This window comes from Elephantulus edwardii, unplaced genomic scaffold, assembly GCF_000299155.1.
Source record: "Elephantulus edwardii isolate Elephantulus edwardi_28Jun2011 unplaced genomic scaffold, EleEdw1.0 scaffold00097, whole genome shotgun sequence".
NCBI classification, from domain to species: domain Eukaryota; kingdom Metazoa; phylum Chordata; class Mammalia; order Macroscelidea; family Macroscelididae; genus Elephantulus; species Elephantulus edwardii.
Window position 1 is genome coordinate 11535779 of NW_006399847.1, and position 9836 is coordinate 11545614.

The following is a 9836-nucleotide window of genomic DNA, read 5'->3' on the forward strand; positions in this document are numbered from 1 at the left end:
GAAAAGTTCTCTCATTATGATTTTGAGAAACAAAGATTTTAAATGGAAATTTTTATTTAAGACTCTTCCAAGTGATACCATGCACTGCTAAGAGAACAGATTCAACCTTGAGAGGTTTAAACCAGGATGCTCCTTGGAGTCAAGGATTCTGAAGCTTCGTCTGACATACTTTGAACATGTTGCAAGGGACCAGTCCTTGGAGAAGGACGTCATGCTTGAGAGTGTGGAAGGGCAGCACAAGAGAGGAAGACCCTCAATGAAATGACTTGATTCAGTGACTGGGGTAGTGTGAGTGGGTGTGTCAGAGACAATAAGTCTGGCACAGGATAGAGTAGGGTTTAGGGCTGTTATACATAAGGTTGTTATGAGTTGCAGGCTACTCGATGGCACTTAACAACAACCAAGTGATACCTGTCTTTTGCTTAAAAATAAACTAAGCTGTATTAAGGAACTCTGGTTGTCTGATGGTAAGGAGTTGTGCTGCCAACCCGAAAGCACATAATTTTAATCCACTAGCTGCTCTGTGAGAGAAAGATGGGCAGTCTTCTGTGCAATTTACTGTCTCTGAAAACCCACTGGAGGGTCATCTATAGATTGGTTTTAATTAGCCAGCACCCAACAATAAGAAGAAGCCTTGGCTGCTCTGTGGGTAGTCCTGGGCTGAGAACAGAAGGTTGGTGATTTACTCTGCAAGAGTAAGTTGTGGTGGCTGCTTCCACAAAGATGTAAAGCTTTGGAAACACCATGGGGTGTTTCTCTATCTTCCAGGGTTGCTATGTGTTGGAATCAACTCATCAACAACAGTTTTCTGTTGTCTTTAACATACTATCCATTAGAATAATATATTCTATCCCTTTCCAGAATGCGTATTGCAACATCTGCCAACAAACGCTTCTATGAACACAGATGTACAAAGAAGGTTGCATAGTGGAGAGGACTTGGGGGGAGGGATTGTATAACAATGAAAGAATTTTTCTTTTCTTTTTCAAAGGGAAGAGCAAACTGGGGTGGGGGAGGGCAGGGAGAAAAGTGCAACAATGAATGAATGGAAATCCAAAGTCTCTGTAAACTTTCATTAAAATTAATAATACGGGGTGGGGGAAAACTTAAAAAAAAAAGCCTGTTCACCTTCACGCCATGTATGACTTCTTTGCCCTTTGCTATCCCTCTCTGACCCAGGACAGCAAACCTCTCCTGAGAGCTTCCAATAAAAAGCTTCTTTGCTTACTTTTGCTTTCTGCACCTGTTTTACATTACACACGAGAACCAAAATATGATCTTGAGTCTATTTCATCTGAATTTCAGAATCATTTTAAGAATAGGTTAAGGTTTGTAAAGCATTGAACACTAATGATTGAAGATCAGACAAGTTGTGGGATAATGTCAAGGATATTATCCATGAAAAGAGGATGAAGTCATTATAAAGACAGAAGAGAAATAAAAAATCTAAATGGATGTCAGAAGAGACTGAAAATTGCACTGGAGTCTATTAGGACTGTAGAGCCTTTTCCTTCCTCTCCCGGAATGGCTACTGAAAGAATTCAATTACAGGAAGCAGCAGCTGTGCTTTTCCTCTCTGTCAAGAATGTGAAACTACCCTACCACCTTTCCCAGAAATAGTTATCTGAGACCCCAAGCACACTTCCTTATCTTGTAGAAAACATCTGTGAGCATCCCCTTCCCCAAGTTCCTTGTAATAGAATATAAAACCCCTCTCTAACTTTTAGTGGGGGCTTGTCTTTTCTTTGAAAGCCAGCTCAGTAGTTTCTCCTCAATAAACTTTCTTCACCTAAACTGGTTCTGTCCTTCTTCAGCGACCTTACAGAGTCAAGGAAGCCAAACAACAAAGGGAAACATGTCCAAGTAAAAGAGCTGAACAGATTATTTCAAAGGACAGCACAAGAAAACAAAGTGTTATAATAGAATGTGCAGAGAGCTGGAATTGGAGAATAAAAAGAGAAGAACTTGGTATGCATTTCTCAGGCTGAGAGAACTGAAAAACAAATATGAGCTTCAAGTCACAGTATTAAAATATGCTATGGGCAACATATGTTGAATGACCCAAAGGCATCAAAAGAAGATGGAGGGAATACACAGAATCACTGTACAAAAAGCACTGACTGATAATGAAAAATTTCATTCATTCATTGTCCAGCTATCAGATGCATAGCAAGTGCTTTAAAAGATCATGACCTAGAATAGGTGCACCTTAGTCTTCATGCTAACACCATTGCTTCTCAGGAATACAGTAAGGTTCCGGACAGCAGACCTTCCCAGTGCAGCAAGTGTTTTAAGTCTTCCTTGCTTTCAGCAAGCAAAGTTGTATCATCTGTAATACACAGATTATTGATGAGTCTTCCTCCAATCCTGATGCCACATTCTTCTTCATAAGGTCCAGCTTTTCGAGTGATTTACTCAGTATGCAGATTGAATAGATATGGAAAAAAAGATACAGTGCTGACATTCTTTTCTTCTCTTTAAATTATGCAGTGTTCCCTTACTTTGTTTGGACAACAGCTTCCTGGTCAAGGTATAGATTTCATATAAGATAATTGAGTGTTCATGGATAAATAAGATATCTTTTCCCCACCCCTAGACCCTTTTAAAAGAACCCCACCCACCTTTACTGAGTAAGTCAAGGCTAGATGTCTCTTGTCCCTCCAAATCTCCCTTTGCAAAATTCTTTTCTCTAAAACACCTTTTTCTCTGCTGTGTAAAAAGGTATTAACTCTTTTTGCCCTTCTTACTTAACAAGAGGAAGGTCCCAAAGTTAAGACGTGTCTTACAGACATTTCCTTGGCAATCACTGTAGGGAGTAGTCTGGCCATGATCCAAAGTTTTGACGGTTAAACCAAAATCATTGCTGTCATTAAAAAATTTAAAGTAGGAATAAAATAGGCATGTCCTAACACAAGGGCAAGCAGTAGATTATTTTGAAGGTGGTAACTTTCTTGTAGGAGTTGACCTTTAAGCTTAGACTGCAGGGTGTGTGAGATTTCTGTAAATAGGGTCAGGACTAACATCCCAGAGAGGGAAGGTGTGGCCACAGTAAAGGAAAAACTGTGTTGAGAAGCATCAAGTATCCTTGTCCACAGGACCTCACAGAAGTTAAAGCAGAGCTCAGGATGAGGGTAGAGGGGTGCAAACACTTGCAAGGGAGGTTAGGGTTGCCATCTAGACACACTGTAGAAGCTTTGAGTTCAGGGCTGAATCATTTCTCTACCTCATCCAGAATGGAAAATCATTGATGATTTCTGATCAGGAAGTGACCCAATAAAAGGAGTGGCAGTAAGTTTATTCTGTGCTGTTCCCCCACTTCCCCCAGAAGCACAAAATTACTTAGTGTAGTTGGAGGCTGAGAGGAGAGCTCTGATGTTATCACAGCCAAGTGTGAAGTGATTGGGGCTGAGAGTGGGACTAGACTAGTAAGAACGAAGGGATTTTTGCAAATTAAGAAACTAAAGAATTTTGATGTAGGGAAGATAAAAACTTGATCTTGAGGATCCTAGCCTGAAAAAGACTGGAAAAGGAATTTTGAAGAAACATATGTGCATCTGTTCTAAATATACTATGTCTGAAAAGCCAAATAGCCTTCTGGCCCCTTCCTTCAGAGAGTGGTGGCAGTAATGCACATCTCTGCTCCTCCACCTGCCTTCCCGCCTCCCCTCACAGCTCCCTTGCTCTTCTGAGAGAGGCCAGTTTGGGCAGCCTTCCAGCCACTGGTGCTGGTCCTAGAGGGCTAGGGCTGTCCCAAAACAGACTCTACAGCAGCAAATGGTCACAAGCTTAGCAGCTTAAAGAAACACATATTCCACACACACACCCACTTGGGTTTTCTGATTGTTTGTTTGAGTTTGGTTTTGTTTTTTGTTAACTCAAGGTGGATCAGAAATTTGGGAGTAAAGCCCAAAACCATAAAGATGATAAGAGATATAGTGGGACCAAGCTTAAAAGGCCTGTTGCTGTTGTTATGTGCCATCCAGTCACCTGCAACTAATAGTCTATGCTATAAAAAGTCTGACAAATACAACCAGAAATACACAACCAGGAGAGGATAAAATTGATGAATGGGACCTTTTAAAGATTAAATCTCTGTGCACATAAAAAACTTCCCAACAGGGTGAAAAGAAAACCTACTGACTGGGAACAGACATTTGGCAATACCATTTCAGACAAGGGTCTCATATCAAAAGTTTACAAAATCCTATAGGGCTCCAGAAAAAAAAAAAGACTGATAACATAATTACAAAACAGGCAACAGATATGGAAAGAGTTTTCACAGAGGAAGACGTTCGCATGGCCAACAGACACATGAAGAAATGCTCAACATCCTGTGCCCATTTTTTGACTGGATTATTTACCTTTATCTTGTTGTGGTGCTCAAGTATTTTATAAATTCTAGATATAAGTCCCTTATCTGACATGTCATTACCAAATGGGCACAGGATCATTACCAAATGGGCACAGGATCTGAACAGACACTTCACCAAAGAAGACATTCAGATGGCCAACAAGCACATGAAGAAATGTTCAAAATCCCTACCTCTAAGAGAGATGTAAACCAAGACAACTATGAGATATCATCTCACCCCAGTAAGGCTAGCAAAATTTAACAGAACAGCAAGCAACAAATGCTAGCTAGGTTGTGTAGAAACAGATACCCTTATTCACTGTTGGTGGGAGTGTAAAATGGCACAACCACTGTGGAAAGTGGTGCGGCACTTTCTCAAAACATTGCAAACAGAGATACCATTTGACCCAGCAATTCCACTACTGGGAATATACCCCAAAGAGACCATAACTGACATCCAAGCAGACATATGCACACCCATGTTTATCACGGCTTTATTTACAATAGCAAGGAGTTGGAAACAACCTAAGTGCCCATCAACAAACGAATGGATAGAGAAGCTGTGGTATATTCACACAATGGAATACTACGCTGCATTGACAAACAAGGAACTCAAACAATATTCAAAATGGGTGACCCTGGAGGACATTATGCTGAGTGAAATATCTCAGTCACAAAAGTACAAATACTGTATGGTGTCACTGTTGTACAATGAGGCTGACATCAAGGTGGGGGTAAGACTGAGAAAAACAGGATAAATTATGTATACTGCATTGAAGCCGATGAGGGAGAGAACAGTTTATAACTAATGTATTTTAGGGCATTATGATTATCATAAGATTTTGGAATGAGGGTTGCAGAGTGGAGTGTACTCGGGTTGGGGGGGGTGCGGGGGGTTGTATACCAATGAATGAGTTTTTTCTTTTGCTTTTCAAGGAGAAGAGTGAACTGGGAGGGGGGGGAGAAAAGTGTAAGAATGAATGAATGAATGGAAATCCAAAAACTCTGTAAATGTTCATTGACATTAATAAAAAAAAAAGAAACGCTTAAAATCACTGGCAAGAAGAGAGATGTAAATTTAAACCATAATAAGATACCATCTCACTCCTGTAGCAGTAGCAAAGTTTAACAGGGCAGCAAGCAATAAATGTTGGAGAAGATGGGGAGAGATAGGAACTCTCATACATTGTTGGTGGGATTCTAAAATGGTACAACCGCTCTGGAAGACAGTTTGGTTGCCAAAAAGCTGAGCATAGAAATTCCATATGTCCCTGCTATTCCACTGCTAGGAATATACCCCCAGAAAATGAAAACTGAGACATAAATGGAGATTTGTATACCAATGTTCATAACAGTGTTGTTAACCATCGCAAGAACATGGAAACAGCCCAAATGTCCAATCACAATAGAATGGATTGAGAAATTGTGGTACAGTTACATGATGAAATATTATGTGACACTCAAGAGCAACAATTTTTTAAAAAATACTATATAACTTGGGGTGAAGAAATTGGAAAGCATTATTATTGTGCTGAATGAACTAACTCAGGCAAGGACAAATACTGCATATGAAAATTATTGTAAAAATAGAAAGCTAGCTAGTGAGCTTTATAATAAACAGAAGAATTGTTGGGTGCCCCCATTCCGACACCTTACCAGCCCAAGGGAACCTACTAGCCACTTATCTAAGGCAATGATTCATCAGAGACAGAAACTCTTGACAGGATAAGGAAGGAGATGGATGGTTTGGGAACGCAGCACTCCATCTTGTGTCAGCATCTAATGAAGTAAAACACACGGTGTGATTGACACCGTGTTTATAAATTGTTAGGGAACTCTGCTGGTACAGTCCCTAGAGAGCTGTGCTACAAACCAGAAGGGACAAGCCTCTGATTGTTGGAATCCATCAGCAGCTCCACAGAATAAAGATGAGCAGTCTCCTCCCACTGAAGTTTACACCTTTGTAAACAGAAGAGGGATCTGTGTGAGTCAGAACAGGCTGGAAGACACAGTGCACTTTGAATTTGTTGTTAGAAACACATGTTTTGCGTGTTGAAGTCTGGGTTCCAGGGCATGCCAATCTGCTCTGAGACTTAAGCAGCATGCCTAACTATTGTGTGTTCTCAGCTCCCATTTTTATAAGTTAAAGTCAATGAGATTTACTTTGTAGATGTTTCTATGCTTAAGTTTCATAAGATAGCTTATAAAAAAATGAATGTGGCATGACAACATCACAATTATTATTTTATAGATACATGACTAATAAATCATACAGCGGTCTGGGAAGGTTCCAGAGACATGATTTTCATCCCAGGTCAGTGAGGTGCCAGAGTCAGCTCATAGCTTGCCTGTCTACATGATGCAAAGGCCGTTAGTTAATGACCTTCTGTCCTGACCTAGCAGCAGGACCTCTAGACTGTTAGGAAGTCTAATCAGAAACCCAACCCTTTCCTGGCGTGGCTGAAGGCACCTCCTGCCTGCTTACACACTGGAGTCAGGATGGCTGCTTTCTGCTCTGGATGTGCTCCCATTCTGTGAGCCTATGGAGAGAAGAGCCTGTGGTTATTGCTCAGCCTTTTTCTGCCAGCTTCCAGACTTACTGTAGAATCCTACCCCGGCTCCACTCTCACTAACATCTTCTCATGATTGCCTAACTTGAAACACATTTTCCAGGCTGTGGCTCAACAGCTGTAATTATTCTCATCCTTTTATTGTCTATCACAAACTTTTTGACTCCAGGAAAGGGTGAGTCTTGTTAATTACACATCATTAGCTTGAATTTTCTGCCAAAACATACCTTATTGGTACAACACTTCCTCTTGTTTCCCCCATGCATAACTTTACTAGATGTCCTATGTGCAGTATCATGAGAAGAAAACAAACCAAGTCTAGATTTGAACTCAGGTTGTACCATGTGATCACAAGTCCAACATTTAACCTCTGTAGCTCAGGATCCTCACCTGTAAAATGATGGTATAACATGTGCCATGAAGTCTTCTTGTTATTTTTGTTAGGTGTCATCAAGTTGAACATCACTTATAGAGATCTTATCAATAGCAGATCTGAACCTTGGCCTGTCCTACAACAATCTCACCATCCCTGCTATACTTGAACCCAGTACTCCAACTACTGTGCCAATCCATCTTGTTGATAGTCTTCCTCACTTTCCCTTACCCTTCACCCTTCCAAGCATAATATCCAACATCTTTCTTCAGGGACTAGCCTCTCTTAATAACATGTGCAAAGTATGCGAGATGTAGTTTCATTATCCTTCCCTCTAAGGAGCACTCTGGCTTCACCTTCTCCAAGATATATTTGTTCTTTTGGTAGTCCATGTGATATCCAATACTTTTCTCCAACACCATAACCCAAAACCATAAATTATTCTACTGTCATTTGTAGTCAATGTCTAGCTTTCAGATGCATAGAAAGCAACTGAAAAGACCATGAATCAGGTGCTCCTTAGATGTAACTGACATCACTACTTTTCAGTACCTTGGAGAGGTTTCTGACAGTAGACTCTCAATGCAACAGATTCTTTGATTTCTTGACTGCTGCTGTCAAGGTCATTGATTGTAGACCCTCTATCATTAACCAATTCAATCTTCTGTCCATCTCTCATGATATTGTCTATTGGCTCCCTGAAGAGGATTTTTGCTTTCTTGATGTTGAGATGTAATCCATGTTGAAGGCTGTAGTCTTTGACCATCTGTAGTAAGTATCTCAGACTCTCCTCATTTTCAGCAAAGTTGTGTCATCTTCACACTGCAGATTGTTGATGAATCTTCCTGAGTCTGATGCCACATTCTTCTTCATAGAGTCTAACTTCTTGAATGATTTGATCTGTATACAGATTGAATAGTTATGGAGAGATGTAGATCTGTTAATATTATTATTAATCAAATATATGTCCCAATCAATATAGCTAAGGATGGAGAAATTAAGGATTTCTACCAACTTGGAGAATAAGAAGAAAAGAACTTGCTCAGCATTTCTCAAGCTGAAAGAATTGAAAAATAGATTCAAACCTCAAGTTGTAATACTTAGAGATGCTGTGGGCAAAATCTTAAATGACCCAGGAAGCATCAAAAGAAGACGGAAAGAATACACAGAATCATTGTATCCAAATGAATTGACTGATACTGAAATATTTCAGAAAGTACCACATAATCAAGTCAATGGTAATGACAGAAGATGTTCAAGCTGCACTGAAGACATTGGCCAAAAAAAGGTCTGAGAAATTGTTGGGATACCAATTGACATACTTAAACTAACTTGAACATACTCACTCTCTATTCTAGGAACTTTGAAGAATAGCTGCCTGGCCAACTGTCTGGAAGAGATTAATATTTATTCTCATTCCCAAGAAAAATTATCAAACAGAATGTGGAAATTATTAAACAATATAATTAATGTCATCTGCCAGAAGTTCAAGTGTGATTTAGAAGAGGCTATGGCACCAAGGATATCATTGCTGATGTCAGATGGATCCTGGCTGAAAGTAAATAATACCAGAAAAAAGTCTATTTGTGCTTTACTGACTATGCAAAGTCATTTAACTGTGTGGATCATGACAACTTGTAGCTGACATTGAGAAAAATGGGAATCCGATGCGGAATCTATACCTAGATCATGAGTCTGTTGTGTTAAAGGAGCAAAGGAGCTCTATATGGTCTGGGATTGAGAAGGGAATGCTTCAAGGATGGATTCTATCACCATACCTTTTCAATTTATACACTGAGCAAATTATCCAAGAAACTGGACTCTATGAAGAAGAGGAATGTGGCACAAGTATTAGAGGGAGACTCATCAATAACCTGCATTATGCAGATTACACAACCTTACTTGCTGAAAGTGAGGAGGACTTGAAGCACTTGTTGCAGAAGATAAGGAATGCAGCCTTCAGTATGGATTGTGTCTCAGTATATAGAAAACAAAGATTCTTACCACTGGACCAATAGACAATGTCATGATAGATGGAGAAGAGATTGAAACTGTCAATAGTTTCATCTTGCTTGGATTCACAATTATCACCTGTGGTATAAGCAGTCAGGAAATAAGGAGATACATTGTTGTTGTTGTTATGTGCCATCAAGTCGTTTGCGACTTGTAGCAACCCTATGTACAAGAACCCTAAACGCCATTCTATCCTGTGCCAACCTCGCTGTCTCAAACACATTCATTCCCACCACTCCACTCACAGAATCGATCCATCTAATCTAGGGTCTTCTTCTCCTGTGTGATCCCTCCACTCTCCCAAACATGGTGTTCCTCCCCAAGGACCAGTCCCTTCTTGCAACATGCCCAAAATATGTCAGACAAAGCTTCAGAATCCTTGACTCCAAGGAACATTCCAGTTTCACCTTCTCCATGACAAGCCTGTTTGTTCTCCTAGCAGTCCATGGTATATTGAACACTCTTCTCCAGCACCACAACTCAAAGGCATCAACTCTCTTTCTATCATCCCTATTCACTGTCCAACTCT